We start from the raw sequence: 16,648 nt of genomic DNA, 5'->3' as shown, positions 1-16,648 counted from the left end.
AGGGAGGCTGAAAAGTCCAGATCCAAGAGAGCCAGTGGTATAGTTCTGAGTCTGAAGGCCTGAAAACCAGGAGAGCTGGTGGTGTAAATTCCAGTCAAGCTCAAGTCCAAATGCAGAAGACCTATGTCCCACCTCAAAGTCAGTCAGGCAGAGAGGAAAAAAAAATCTTACTCATCCTTTTATTCTATTCAGGCCTGGATTGAACGAGGCCCATCCACCCTGATCAGAGCAATCTGGTTTCCTCAATCTACAGATTCAAGTGTTAATCTCATTCAGAAGCACTCTCACAGACACACTCAGCAATAAAGCTTAACCAAATACCTAGGCACCTCATGGCCCAGTGAAGTTGACCCATAAAATTAACCATTACAGACTTATTCTACAATGGTCACCGGATATAGTTTTTGCTACAAATGGAATATAGAAAATGGTAGAAAGGACAGATTATCAAAATTACTGTAGTTTCTTTTTATTGAAGGGCTCCAGACAGCTGTCTTTCTGTTGTTTTTTTTCCCCACCAGTTTTATGTCCACCAAAGTACAGAAAGAACTGTACTTTCTTCTGAAAGTGACTCAGAGAAAAATGAGTGTGCTACAGTATAGTATGTGCTCCTTTTTACCCAATTTCATTTTTCTGATACCACTGAATCAGATTTCCATTTCTCCACTTAGCCTCCGTATAAATACAGGTCACCATGGTACCCAGTAGCTTTAGACAATCCATAGATAACTATAGACACATCAGAAAGTAATAGAAACTGTTTCTGTATTATTAAATTAGAGTCATAGTGGTAATTTCCTTACTAACGTATTAGTGTAAAAATAGTATCAGAGAAGAGGTAATGGCCTGTCTTTCTCCTCTAATAAGCAACAATATGAAACTGCTTTTCCATATAACAAGTTGTATTCATTTAATATTTACTTGTGTCACTTACTCAACACACTTTAATGAAATGCTGGCTAAATTGAAGATACTGCAAAGCACTGTAGTAAACATAATGTATACAAACATAAAGATAAATAAGATATTTTTTGTCTTAAGAGTTAGCAGGATAGAAATGCAAGAAAACAGCTAGCAGTAGGATTTAACACTGAAATATCAGGGCATCGTATCCAGTGTGAAGAATGAGATGATGGGCAGAAGTTTTGGATAATTCTTAGAAGTCTAGGCAAGCAACTCTAAGAAGATCTGAAAATGGCAATAGAGCTTTGGTCATCGTTATTTGAACCAGGAAAAAAAAATGTCCCGTCTCTGAGACTAAAGAAAGCAAAGAGGACAATAAAGAAATAGACCAATTACCAGAAGTAGAATTTCTGAACAGAACTTTATTTAGAAGAATTGAAGTACATGCTGTGGGAAGTCAGACATTTGGAGTAAGGTCAGAGTCCATTCAGCAGAAATACAGCACTTTGTTGGGGTCCCATTAATAGCAAGGGCAGTCTGATGCTTGGTAAAAAATGCTGTTTCTATAAAGGTCCTTAGAGATTACCCACTTTAGTTCATATTTGGTGTTGGCTTTTGAATGCCCTGAGCCTTCTGGTGAAAATTTAATTTCAGCTATGGAAAAGACAAAATGCAAAGGGAAAATTTGAGCATGGGTCTTAACAGAAGTTGGAATCCCTAGCCTCCTCAAGCTGAACTTCTATATTTCCCCTATTGTAGATTGGCTTCAGTGGTAAAGGAAAAGGATTTTAGGCTTTATAGTTGAAGGAGCTAGGATTAACACTTTTTGTTACTAAATGAGTGCTGTTGTATGAATCATTTGAGCTTCTTATCATTAGTTCTCTCATATTTAATGTGTACATAGTAGGTCATTTGCATTGAATGTTTTAATTTTCATTCTTCTCATTGTGGGTACAACATTCTGCCCCACTTCTTGACTCTGGAAATAACTACATGATTTGATTTGACCGATGGTGTATTATTTCCAAATTATGATGCATGTAGAGTATCTCAGTTATCTATTGCTGTATAAGAAACCACCCCCAAACATAGTGACTTAAGGCAAAAATCATTTTATTTTAGTTCCATCAGTCAGCAATTTGGGCTTAGTTCTGCAGGGTGATTTTCTGCTGGTCTTTCCTGGGGTGGCTTGATTTAGGGGCTGGTTTTCATTGGAGTTATCAGCTAGGTGACTGATCTCTGCTCTATGTAGTTTTATCATCCTCAAGCAGGCTGTACAGTTTCCTTATGTGGTAACAAGACTTTCTAAGAAAATATAGGAGAAGCTGGACGTCTCTTCAAGCCTCAAGTCAGAAGTTGAGCAATGTCACATTGACACATTCCAACAGTCAAAACAAGTCACAAGACCACCCCAGATTCAAGATGTGGGTAAACAGACACACTGCAAAAAAGAGTGTGTGAAAGAAGAGGAGGAATCATTGTGGCCTTCTTTATAGGCAATTGGACATAAAAAAGCATAAAAAGCACTTGCATATTGAGACTTGCTTATCTGCTCTCAAACCCCCAGCTCTCTCTGGAAGATGAGATATATGGATTTGAGCTACACCACCCACCATCCTTCTTCGGCCAGACCAGTCTTCATCAGCTAACCCCCAGACGTGAGTGAGCCCGATCAAGTTCAACAGCAGGCATACCTTGTTTTATTGCTTTGCTTTATTATGCTTCCTACATAGTGCATTTGTACAAATTTGTGACAAACCTACACCATGTTTCCAACAGCATTTGCTCTCTGTGTCACATTTTTGTGATTCTCAAAATATTTAAAACTTTGTCAGTATTATTATTTTGTTGCAGTGACCTGTGATCAGTGATCTTTGATATGTCTTTAATTTTTTTTTAATGTTTATTTATTTTTGAGAAAGAGAGAGAGAACATGAGCAGCGGAGGGGCAGAGAGAGAGGGAGACACAGAATCTGAAGGAGGCTCCAGGCTCTGAGCTGTCAGCACAGAACACAATGTGGGGCTTGAACCCATGAACTATGAGATCATGACCTGAGCCCAAGTTGGACGCTTAACTGACTGAGCCATCCAGGCAACCCCTTGATATTTCTATTGTAATTGTTTTGGATGACCTCAAACTGCAGCCACATAAGATGGAAAACTTAATCAATAAATGTTGCATGTGTTCTGACTGCTCTACCAATAAGCCATTCCCCCATCTCTTTTCTTCTCCTTAGGCTCCCTGTTTTCTGAGTTATTACAACAATGTTGAAATTAGGGCAGCTAATAGCCTTACAGTGGCCTCTGAGTGTTCAAGTGAAAGGAAGAGTCACATGTCTTCCACTCGAAATCAAAAGCTAGAAATGATTAAGCTTAATGAGAAAGGCATCTGGAAGGCCAAGACAGGCCTAAAGCTAGACTTCTTGTGCCAAACAGCCAAGCTGTGAATGCAAAAGAAAAGTTCTTAAAGGAAATGAAAAGTGCTACTCCAGTGAACACACAAATGATAAGAAAGTGAATCAGCCTTATTGCTGATGTGGAGAAAGTGTGATCAGGATAGAGGATCCAACTAGCCACAACATTCCCTTAAGCCAAAAACCTAATCCAGAGGAGGGCTCTAACTCCCTTTAATTTTGTGAAGGCTGAGAGAGGTGAAGAAACTGCAAAAGAAAAGTTGGAAGCTAGCGGAGGCTGCTCCATAAGATTTAGGGGAAGAAGCCATCTCCCTCACATAAAAGTGCAAAGTGAGCAGCAAGTGCTGATACAGGAGATGCAGCAAGTTACTGTTGAGGAACATCATTAAAAAGACATGACCATCTATTGACCTGTGAGCTGGACTCTGGCCCTTGGAGGCTTCTTATCCCTTCCCCTGTCCTTGGAATGTGAGTTCTTCTTGCCTTTTTAGCTCCCAGAGGCTGCTCTAAGGATATAACCTTTAGATAATGATGTGGTGTTGAGAACAGGTGCACAGAATACATGACTGAACCCGGCTAAGGCCTTTTTGTAAACTTTTAAGATTTGGCAGGCAGGTGCAGGGATCCATTCATTTTGCTGCTGACCAAGACAAGCCTCATATGTAAGTTCCGTTTGCTTTTTAAAACTTCTCACACCCCCACCAATGTAGAGTGGCTCCCTCTTTCTTTGGTCTCTCCTTGCCTCCTGAGTATGGGGGCCAGTTCCAGATTACCCCTGGGAAGCTCCTGAGAGGGTTGTAAACCAACAGCAATCCAGAAGATCTAATGAAGGTGGCTATGTTAAATAACAGATTTTCAATTGTGGATGAAACAACCTTCTATTGGAAGAAGATGTCATCTGGAACTTCCATAGCTAGAGAAAAGAAGTCAATACTTGGCTTCAAAGTTTCAAAGGACAGACTGACTCTCTTGTTAGGGGCTAATGCAGCTGGTGACTTTAAGTTGAAGTCAATGCTCATTGGCCATTCTGAAAATTCTAAGGCCCTTAAGAATTATGCTAAATCTCCTCTGTGCCCTAGAAATGGGAAAACAAAGCTTACAAGACAACACACGTATGCAACATTGTTTACCAAATATTTTGAGACCCACTAGCTCAGAAAAAAAGATTCCTTTAAAAATAAGACTGTTCACTGACAATGCACCTGGTCACCCAAGATCTCTGATGGAGATGTACAATGAAATTATTGTTTTTATGTCTGATAATGCAACATCCATTCTGCAGCTCATGGATCAAGGAGTCATTTCAACTTTCAAGTTATGTTTTTAAGAAATACATTTCATAAATTATAGCTGCCATATGTAGCGATTTCCCTGATGAATCTTGTGAAAGTAAATTGAAAATCTTCTGGAAAGGATTCACTATATTAGATGCTATTAAGAACAGGTCAAAATATCAATATTAACAGGAATTTGGAAGAAGTTGAGTCCAACGCTCATGGAGGACTTTAGGGGTTCAGGTTTTCAGTAGAAGAAGTAACTTCAGATATGGTGGAAATAACAAGAGAACTAGAATTAGAAGTGGAGCTTGAAGATATAAATTGAACTACTGCAATCTCATATTAAAACTTTAACAGATGAGGAGTTGCTTCTTCTGGATGAGCAAATAATGTGATTTCTTGAGATGGAAACCTATTGAAATGACCACAAAGGATTTAGGATATTCTGTAACTCAGTTGATAAAGCAGCAGCAGGGTTTGAAAGAATTGACTCCAGGTTTTAAAGAAGTTCTACTTTGGGTAAAATACTATTAGCAGCATTATGTGCTACAGAGAAATCTTTCATGAAAGGAAGAGTCAACTGATGCATCAAACTTCATTATTGTTTTATTTTGAGAAGTTGTCACAGCCATCTCAACCTTCAGGAACCACCACCCTGATGTCAGCAGCCGCCATCATTGAGGCAAAACCCTCCACAAGCAAAATTATTTCTACCCACTGAAAGCTCAGATGATGGTTAGAAATTTTTTACCAACCAAATACCTTTTATTTTATTTTATTTTTTTTTTTTTAAAGATTTTTTTTTTTTTTTCAACGTTTATTTATTTTTGGGACAGAGAGAGACAGAGCATGAACGGGGGAGGGGCAGAGAGAGAGGGAGACACAGAATCTGAAACAGGCTCCAGGCTCTGAGCCATCAGCCCAGAGCCCGACGCGGGGCTCGAACTCACGGAGTGCGAGATCGTGACCTGGCTGAAGTCGGACGCTTAACCGACTGCGCCACCCAGGCGCCCCCAACCAAATACCTTTTAATTAAGATATTTGGTTGCTAAAAAAATTGTTAAAAAAAAAACAATGTACAGGGCCACCTGGGTGGCTTAGTCAGTTAAGCTTCTGACTTTGGCTAGGTCATAATCTCTCAGTTTATGGGTTTGAGCCCTATGTTGGGTTCTGTACTGACAGCTCAGAGCCTGGAGCCTGCTTTAAATTCTGTGTCTCCCTCTCTCTACCTCTCCCCCTCTCATGTTCTCTCTCTCTCTCTTAAAAATAAATAAACATTAAAAAATTAAAAAAAAAACCAATATACATTTTTTAGAGATATGCTACTGCATACTTAATAGACTACAATATAGTATAAACATAACTTTTATATGCACTGGGAAATCAAAAAGTTCATTTTTCTCACTTTTTGAACTCAGTGAATATCTCAAAATTACCCAATTGACCTCAAGATTCATGAGCAATAAGAAATAGTTTTAAGCCACTGAGTTTTCTGTTATTTTGCTATACATCATTATAGTGCCTATAAATAACTTATACAGGGTATGATAAAATAGATTCTCAGAGGAGTTTTTGTGTATGTGTAGGGATGTGTATGTGTGTAATTGGTGTGATAAGGGATCAGTGTTGTGCCCTGGCACACTAGATGGTAAATCAGTATTCACTGAATGCACAGATTCTCATGCTAATGAAAAGTTTATTGAAGAATCTATGGCCATAGAATGTCATGTGAACCCTTGTTCTGGATAATTGTAGATAACATTTTGTTTCTCGAAAGTGAGTTTTCTTTTGTGAATTAAGTGTGTATTTGAGCTAAGACCAGTTATTCTTATTTTTTTAATGTTGATTTGGGGAGGAGCTGAGAGAGAAGGAGAGAGAGAATCCCAAGCAGGCTCCATGCTATCAGTGCAGAAGCAGATGTGGGACTCCATCTCACAAACTGTGAGACCGTGACCTGAGCCAAAGTCAAGAGTCAGAGGCTTAACCCACTGAACCACCCCTGCATCCCCAGTAATTCTTATTTTTGAACCCATCAGTGGTTTTTCTTTGGGGAAGGCAGAAAAGTAGCGCCCTTTAAGAAGCTGCTCTGACCTAGAACAAATCTACTCAATGTCATGAAAGCTTTATTTTATTTTTTTTTAAATTTTTTATTTTTTATTTATTTATTTTTTAATATATGAAATTTATTGTCAAATTGGTTTCCATACAACACCCAGTGCTCATCCCAAAAGGTGCTCTCCTCAATACCCATCACCCACCCTCCCCTCCCTCCCACCCCCCATCAACCCTCAGTTTGTTCTCAGTTTTTAACAGTCTCTTATGTTTTGGCTCTCTCCCACTCTAACCTCTTTTTTTTTTTTTTTCCTTCCCTTCCCCCATGGGTTTCTGTTAAGTTTCTTAGGATCCACATAAGAGTGAAAACATATGGTATCTCTCTTTCTCTGTATGGCTTATTTCATTTAGCATCACACTGTCCAGTTCCGTCCACGTTGCTACAAAGGGCCATATTTCATTCTTTCTCATTGCCACATAGTACTCCATTGTGTATATAAACCACAATTTCTTTATCCATTCATCAGTTGATGGACATTTAGGCTCTTTCCATAATTTGGCTATTGTTGAGAGTGCTGCTATGAACATTGGGGTACAAGTGCCCCTATGCATCAGCACTCCTGTATCCCTTGGATAAATTCCTAGCAATGCTATTGCTGGGTCATAGGGTAGGTCTATTTTTAATTTTCTGAGGAACCTCCACACTGCTTTCCAGAGCGGCTACACCAATTTGCATTCCCACCAACAGTGCAAAAGGGTTCCCATTTCTCCACATCCTCTCCAGCATCTATAGTCTCCTGATTTGTTCATTTTGGCCACTCTGACTGGCATGAGGTGATACCTGAGTGTGGTTTTGATTTGTATTTCCCTGATAAGGATGAAAGCTTTATTTTAAATAATGAGAAAAAATGGATTGAAAAATGATTTCTGCCTGTTTTTATCACTTTTCTGACTATAGCTGGCTCTTGAACTGCATGGGTCCACTTTGTGAGAAATGAGCCCACTGACCGAATGAAAGGAGGGATGGTGGAGACTCAGAGCACAGTGAAGTCAAGCTTTAATCAACCTTCTTGCAAGAGAGGGTGTCTGATGGACAGGCACAGGTAGGCTGGTTCCAGCAGGCAACTTACCTTCTAGTGTGCAACTTCCTTGACTGATTTCTCATTGGCTGAATACTACAGAGATTACACTTTACTCGGAAGTTGCCTATGCCCATGTAAAGCAAAAAAGTAGTCTGATTGGAACAAATGTACATTCCTTGAGGTGACGCAGAGACTTCAGTTCTTTGGTGAATGCTCATTGCAAAACCCATGAAAAATAAGCCCGTGAAATGGAGAGGGGAAGAACCAGGAAGTGAAGTGTCTAAGGGTTTGGGACTCCATTGTTGGGGGGACAAGCTTTGTACATATTTCCAATAGCTTGTAAACCTATTCTTAACTAGATAGCACAACTTTTATTTGGTATTTCTGAAAATGAATCATCTCACTTACTTCTCACAACTTACAACCAGATTTTTTCTGATAAATACAAGACTGCAAATGTATTTTCTCTTCCTTATGATTTTTTCAATAACATTTTCTTTTCTATGGTTTACTTTAAGAATACAGTATATAATTCGTATACAAAATATGTGTTGACTTTCATGCTATTGGTAAGGCTTCTGGTTAATGTAGGCTATTAGTAGTTAAGTTTTTTGGGGAGTCCAAAGTTATACATGGATTTTTTACTGTGCAGGATTTTGGTGCCTCTGTTCTCTCCCTATATTGTTCAAGGGTCAACTGTAATGCACAAATCTCTGGTTGATCTGCAGCAGTTACTACTACATTTTAGAGCAAGGTATTTTTCCCTTGGAAACTTTATGTGAAGGGAGCTAGAATTTTACAATAGAAGTAGAATATATCAAGCACCCTCTTTAGTGAGAGACTGCTCCCAAATGGTACATAAAGGAACAGAATTTACTTTTGTTGGGTCGAATTCTAACTGATGTGTTTGCACAAAGAATTTGTCTCGAAGGCAGTCTTTAAGCCTAAGTGAGCACAATTTTATCATGTTTTAAAGCATTGTATGTTTAGGTATTGTTTTTCAAATCTTTTATGTTTTCAACACTTAGTTTGTGGGGGAAAAAAAGAAGAAAAGAGATAACAGAGAGAAAATCTTGGTAAGCTGAAAAAATTTTAATGCAAAATAATTGAAAGGTCTCATTTTAAAGGCTTGTGGTTGTTCTGATCCTGTTATTATAATACCTGTTGTTTGCTTACAATTCTGTAATTTTTGTGAAGAGAAAGAGAGAAGAGAAGGAAGGAAGGGGGGAAGGATGGAAAAAGGACAGGAAGGAAGGAAGGGGGAAAACAGAGAAAGAGAAAACACTTTTTCCCTTATTCAGCCAGGTATTTAATCACCTCTGAATGGTATTTCAAGTGTTTCCTCTTTTTCAGAACAGGATGTGACTATTAGCCTTAAGTTATGTTGCAGAGGTATATCTTTGGGCAGGAGAAGATACCACTGAATAGGGGTGGGATGGGACTTTTGGCATTCCTGATGCCAAGGTCTGTCCTCAGATGACAGGAACTTCATCTCTTCTATGAAGGTAGCAAAAGAAACGGTTGATCAGCAGTTATTGATGGTGCAGGCGTACATCCAGATTCCTAGAAGAGCAGGAAATTTATTTCTCACAAATCCCACATAATAAACAAACACTGTTGCTACTCTCATTATTACTAATAAGTGACATAAATAGAAAAACATTCTTTAAAATATTCTAAAACTGAATGGCATTCTCATTAGCAAAATAACAGCTTCACAAGTTTATTGCTTCTGATTGATAAAGGAAGAATTGAAGCAAGAAATTGAGAGGCGCTGACTCTTAACCCATTCACATTACTAACTAGTCAGTAATTGACCTTGGGGAAATGTCCCAACCTCTGAATTTTAGATTTTCCAATCTAACTAACTTGTCCTAACTATAATGCAAAAAGCAACAAGCAAGACAATATTTTGTATAAAGAAATCTCTATGAAAAATATTATATAGGATAAGGTTCTATTTTTGTCACTACTCTCATAATAAAAATTCCACTATTGAAAGAAGGAATAAACTGCATACTTTATGAGGTCCTATACAAAAGTACATAGTATTTTGATTGCAGTTCACTGGATTATTTAAATTGTTTTTAATATAAATAATAATATTAATTTCATCATTCACCGTACTTCATTATATTTGCATTCTCAATATTAGAAGCTTTGTTTCAAAGATTAAAGTCATTCCTGGATATTAATAGAATAGGAGTGTCTACTCTGTGGACTAGACTATTCTTAAAACTGTGCTGTATTCTAATTATTGACTTTATTATTATCTTTTGAGAATAAATTGCTAATTGATACTATACAGGGATTTTTCACATATAGTATTGATATTTTTAATAATAATTATACAAGGCTATAAGGTAGATATTATTATTATTAGAGAATTTAAGTCACTTGTCTGATCTCATAAAAGAGCTAGACATGTCTCCCTGTTATGTCAGACTATATCCAATATATAGTCCACGTTTACAAGGAGCATAGGATCTAGCAAGTGAGAAAAAGGTAGATATAACTGTTACATGAAGAGAGATAGTGACAAACACCATAAAAGCAAAATACAAGAAATATTGGTTATAACTGAGATTACCTCTACTTATAAGGATCATGAAAGAACTAATATTTGAGAAGGACCCTTAAAGGAGTTGGTAATATAAAAATGCACCAATAGAGGGAAATCTATTTTAACTAGCAGAACATTTATGGATAGAAATAAGGTGATAATTTGGGAAATTCTTATTGCTCATTTCTTTTGTCTTTTTAAACACATGATTTTAGCTCTGGCTAGTCCCAGGGTTTCAGATGCCTGGAGTAGTAGTGAGATTTAACACGGAATGAAAAGTGGAGAAATGAGGCCAGTTTTGACTTCTAAATGTGAAAAAAAAAAAGATTTTGTAGTCAAGTAAGTGTTTTTGAAAACAGGAATTTCCAAATTTATTTATCATTTAGTGAACATCTCAAGAACTAAGAAGGACTTAAATCATTGAGTTTTTTCCATAAGGTAATGGAGGTGCTCTTTCTCCTAGAATAACCAAACTGTAAGACTTCCTGCTCTAGAGAAAGGAACATCTGATATGGAGGAAAGAAAAAAATCTTTCAATGCTGACTCAGTGGGTGTCTGGAAGAAGGAAGAGAAAAAGAGGTGGGGGAAGGCAAAGGTATTTTAGTAAATAAAATACCACTGAATAAGGGTGGGACGGGACTTTTGCCAATGGTCCACATTGGGACCTCTGGAAAGAGAACTCCTTGCAGATGACCCTGTACACTGTGCTGCCCTGGGTTCTTGAATGCCATAGACCAAATGAGAAGTGACCAAGATGCTTACAGGTAAATTTCCAGAGGAAATAATCAAAGCAGGGACAAAGCAGCTCTTCTAAATTTTACTCTCCAGGGATCCATATCCATATGAATCATACTGAGTTCTCAGGGGGATTGAAAGTACTAGGAAGGTTGGAGATGAGGTTTAATCAGCCACATTGCACCACCAAAGTCTCTACCAGCTCATTGTCAGATTCTGAGCTGTATCAGTCTTGGATGCCAGCCAGTGGATGAGAACCATGATCCTAGAGATCAAGGGAGCCATCCTGAATCACTCCTTTAACATAAGGTTTCTTAAGCCACATCTCTCCCTCTATATTCCTGGAAGCTACTGTGAAAAGGACCTGAGAAGGGGGATAGAAGTCTGAGTTTAATCCTAAAGAAATCTTTAGCAATTACAGTTATTTTCCACATTACAATAGGTTCAGGTTTCAGAGAATTATTATATTATTGGTAGACAAAAATAAAGAAGTTGCAAAAATAAAGAAGTTGCATTTTCTTTATGAATCTGAGTTGTATGTGTTAAATTTTAATCCTGCTACACGAAAATGTGAAAGAGATATTATCCCCCCCCCCTTTTTTTTTTTTTTTGGAATAAGGGGAAAAAAATGGAGTGGCTCAATAACTTGGCCAAGGTAACAGAGCAGGAATAAGATGAAGTTGGATTTGAGTTGGATGTTTTAACTCCAAAGGCCATGCTTCTATCACAATACCATGCAATATTAGGGAATAGCAAATAATCTTGTTTGGATGGATTATAAGACACATTGTTAGTAATTATATGTGTAATGTCTTATCTTGGACAAAACATGAGGTAGCTTTGTTAGGAGTTATAAGAACCTAGAAGGTAGTTTGAAGCCCAAACTTAATTTAAGTCTGAGAAAAACTATAGAAAAAGAGTACAGGGTTTGTATGTCTGTTATATAGTATTATGAGCCTATTATATTATGGTACCTATTGCATAGGTATTACATAATTAAAATAATATTAAAATGTAAAATAAGTATAGTAATGCTGAGTTAATTAGTAATATTTTTCATTATGGCTACTTGAGTAGTTAAACCTCTGATGATTTAAATCATCAAACCTTTGAAAATATTTTTTTCTGATGCCCATCCATTTCTGGTGTTATAAGCATTTACCATAAAATTATGTATTCTGAAGACTGTTAAAATATAAGGATGTCAGTTCCTGTAGTAGAAATGGGGTTAATACGGGCACCTGGGTGGTTCAGTGGGTTAAGCGTACGACTTCAGCTCAGGTCATGATCTCAGGGTTCATGAGTTTGAACCCTGCATTGGACTCTGTGCTGACAGCTAGAGCCTGGAGATTGCTTTGGATTCTGTGTCTCCCTCTCTCTCTGCCCCTCCCCTGCTCATGCTCTCTTTCTCTCTCAAAAATAAACATTAAAAAAAATTTAAAAAAAAAGAAATGGAGTCAAGATGCAGCTATGGTAAGATATCAGAATAAGTTATCTAAATTTATTCTTAAAATTTAGTTTAAAAAATTTTTTTAAGGATTTCACAATTTTACTGATTTAATAATAACAAAACTATAGGATTTTTTATTATATTTCAAATTTATATCTGAAACATCTGGATTAATTTTCATAAATAGTATATTTTTATTTTTATTTTTATTTATTGCTTTCAAATAGAGTGTTTTTTTAGACATGGAAAAAATAATGATTTTATCACCTTGTAAAATAACACTATTTGTCTCCAAAAAGAGCTGTTTTGGATTTTCATCATAGTTTCTTCATCTACATGTCCTTCAATCTCAGCTTACTTACGTAAAATTTTGAATTGCAATACTGAGAAACACATTTTCAGTGTATTTTTTCAAGCTAAATGAAGGCACCAATTGATAAGGTATGATCATTTTAATAGCTATTGCATCAAAAAGAAACAGAGTTTCAAGGTCTTAGGAAAGGAGTTGGGGTTATTTACATATGATAGAAGTTTTTGATTTGAAGGAAGGTATAGAAAAGGCAAGTTCTTACAGCTGGTAAGGTACAAAAAAAGGAAAATAGAACATACCAGAAGATTTGGGTCCTACAGCAGAATTACAGCATCCAGTATGATATCGGTGATGGCTTACATTTTAATAAGTTTATTTAAAGACAATCTAATGAGACTTTATTTTTTTCTTTCTTAACACATCTATAATTTCATAGTAAAAGACAAGGAAGAAAAATACTTATCATAGATATTTGACATTTACTAGGACTACTTCAACAAATTCTTAAATACTATTATTGTTAGCCTGTTATATGTGTAGCATAAATTTTTTGGGACCTAAAACAGTGCCTGGAAAATTGAAGATTTACAATGAATATTTATTTAATAACAATTTCATAAGAACTATTGCATTTGAAATGATAGGTAGAGATTGGCAACGTAGCATTAAGAATTATATATTGAGTCAGACTAAATCCCTAACTAAATGATTGGAGATTTACATTCATGTCTCAGTAAGTTTACAAATTACCATATGTCAGAGGCCTCACTTAAGCCCTTCTCAAGTACATTTGGAACTATAAAGATTAGGCTGTTCATAAACACATCATTAATGTGCCTTAAAAAGATGTATGGATAAAGTAGAATGGTTGTTGTTGTTGTTATTTCTTTTTCATTTTTTTAAGACTATGGATCTAGGAATCCCAGAGATCTGGACTTGAATGCTAACTACACTAATTTGTTGAGTGACTTAGCTATATTATTTAACCTCTTTAAATAGCCAACTCATCATCTGTGGAGGAGAAATAATATATCCTTCAAAAAATGATTGGGAGAATTGAATGAAATAACATATGCATAGTTAGAAATCAATACATGTCCATTATGCTATATCACCTGCTAATCAAATCTGCTATATTATCAAACAGTGAACGCTTGCTTTTCTATACATGTATACACACAGGTAAACTATCACTTGCATCAAAGTGAGTATTTCCAACACCCAGCATGCTACCTCATCCTTCCTCTCTGTTCGTATACACTCAAGGATAACAGCTATTTTTGTTTCTATTTTATGTTATTTATTTTTAATTTACATCCAAGTTAGTTAGAATATAGTGCAATAATGATTTCAGAAGTAGAATCCAGTGATTCATCCCCTACATAAAACACCCATTGCTCATCCCAAGTGTTTTCCTTAATTCCCCTTCCCTATTTAGTGCACCCCCCACCCACAACCTCACCAGCAACCCTCAGTTTGTTCTCTGTATTTTAGAGTCTCTTATGTTTTGTCCCCAACCCTGTGTTTATATTCTTTTTGCTTCCCTTCCTTTTTGTTCATCTGTTTTGTATTTTAAATTCCACATATGAGTGAAGTTATATGATATTTGTTATTCTCTGACTAATTTCATTTAGCATAATGCCCTATAGTTCCATCCACCTTGTTGCAAATGGCAAGATTTCATTCTTTTTGATTGCCAAGTAATACTCGATTTTATATATATATATATATATATATATATATATATATATATATGCCACCTCTTCTTTATCCATTCAACTGTTGATGGACATTTGGGCTCTTTCCATACTATGGCTATTGTTGATACTCCTGTTATAAACATTGGGGTGCATGTGCCCCTCGAAACCTGTATTCTTTGTATAAACACCTAGTAGTGCAATTGCTGGGCCATGGAATAGTTCTATTTTTAATTTTTTGAGGAACCTCCACACTGTTTTCAAGAGTGGCTGTACCAGTTTATATCCCCATCAGTAGTGCAAAAGGGTTCCTCTTTCTCTGCATCCTCACCAACATCTGTTGTTGCCTGAATGGTTAATTTTAGCCATTCTGACAGGTGTGAGGTGGTATCTCATTGTGGTTTTGATTTGTATTTCCCTGATGATGAATGATGCTGAGCATTTTTTCATGTGTCTGTTAGCCATCTGGATGTCTTCTTTGGAGAAGTGTCTATTCGTGTCTTTTGTCCATTTCTTCACTGGATTATTTGTATTTTGGGAGTTGAGTTTGATAAGTTCTTTATAGATTTTGGATACTAACCCTTTATCTGATATGTCATTTGCAAATTTCTTCTCCCATTGCATCATTTGTGTTTTAGTTTTGCTGATTGTTTCCTTAACTGTGAAGAAGCTTTTTATCTTGATGAGGTCCCAATAGTTCATTTTTGCTTTTGCTTCCTTTGCCTCCAGAGACATGTTGAGTAAGAAGTTGCTGTTGCTGAGGTCAGAGAGGTTTTTGCCTGTTTTCTCATGTAGGATTTTGATGGCCTCCTATCTTATGTTTAGGTCTTTCATCCATTGTGGGTTTATATTTGTGTATGGTATAAGAAAGTGATCCAGTTTCATTCTACTGCACATTGCTGTCCAGTTTTCCCAACACCATTTGCTGAAGAGACTGTCTTTATTCCACTGGATATTCTTTCCTGCCTCGTCAAAGATTAGTTGGCCATATGTTCGTGGGTCCATTTCTGGGTTCTCTACTCTGTTCCATTGATCTATGTGTCTGTTTTATGTGCCAGTACCATACTCTCCTGATGAATACAGCTTTGTCATACATCTTGAGGTCAAGAATTGTGCTGCCTCCAGCCTTGGTTTTCTTTTTCAGGATTGCTTTGGCTATTCGGGGTCTTTTGTGGTTCCATACAAATTTTAGGATTGTTTGTTCTAGCTCTGTGAAGAATGTTGGTGTTATTTTGATATGGATTGCATTGAATATGTAGATTGCTTTGGATAGTATCAACATTTTAACAATATGGAGCATGGTATATTTTTCCATTTTTGTGTGTGTCTGTCTTCTTCAATTTCTTTCATAAGCTTTCTATAGTTTTCAGTGTATAGATTTTTCATCTGTTTGGTTAGGTTTATGCCTAAGTATTTTATGGGTTTTGGTGCAATTTTAAATGGGATTGATTCCTTGATTTCTCTTTCTGCTGCTTCATTATTGGTGTATAGAAATGCAACCAATTTCTGTGCATTGATATTATATTGTGTGACTTTGCTGAATTCATGGATGAGCTCTAGAAAATTTTTGGTGGAATCTTTTGGGTTTTCCATATAGAGTGTCATGTTGTCTGTGAAGAGTGAAAGTTTGACTTCCTCCTTGCCAATTTGGATGCCTTTTATTTCTTTGTATTGTCTGAGTGCTGAGGCTAGAACTTCCAATACTAGGTTAAATAACAGTGGTGAGAATGGACATCCCTATCATGTTCCTGACCATGTGGGAAAGCTCTCAGTTTTTCCCCATTGAGGATGATATTAGCAGTGGGTCTTTTGTATATGGCCTTTATGGTCTTGAGGTATGTTCCTTCTATCCCTTCTTTCTTGAAGGTTTTTTTTATCAAGAAAGGGTGCTGTATTTTGTCAAATGCTTTCTCTGCACCTTTTCAGAAGATCATGTGGTTCTTGTCCTTTCTTTTACTAATGTGATGTATCACATTGATGGTTTTGTAGATATTGAACCAGCCCTGCATCCTAGGTATAAATCCCACTTGTTTGTGGTGAATAATTGTCTTAATATATTGTTGGATCCAGTTTGCTAGTATCTTGTTGAGGATTTTTGCAAAAGATAACTGCTATATTAATCTCTATCATCATAGATTAGTTTTGCCAACTTTGTATTAATTAAA

The 16,648-nt window shown here is 36.6% G+C and overlaps 1 long non-coding RNA gene across 2 annotated transcripts in view; it reads right to left on the bottom strand.

Annotated features, from left to right (window-relative positions):
* Positions 1–1,305: 1,305 nt before the first annotated feature.
* LOC147581979 (uncharacterized) overlaps positions 1,306–16,648 on the bottom strand; it is a 31,221-nt gene continuing 15,878 nt past the window's right edge. The window contains exons 3-4 of one of the 2 annotated variants that reach the window (XR_015249822.1): positions 9,046–9,291; positions 1,306–1,557 (exon numbers count right to left, since the gene is read on the bottom strand). This is a non-coding gene — a long non-coding RNA (uncharacterized LOC147581979). Of the gene's footprint in view, positions 1,558–8,799; positions 9,292–16,648 lie in introns of those variants that run through there. The other variant, XR_015249821.1, reaches the window with a different exon arrangement.

Source organism: Puma concolor, chromosome B1, assembly GCF_028749965.1.
Source record: "Puma concolor isolate L17-30 chromosome B1, mPumCon1.1.hap2, whole genome shotgun sequence".
Classification (NCBI taxonomy): Eukaryota; Metazoa; Chordata; class Mammalia; order Carnivora; family Felidae; genus Puma; species Puma concolor.
The sequence above is the reverse complement of the archived record's forward strand: the minus strand, read 5'-3'. Positions and strand labels throughout refer to the sequence as shown.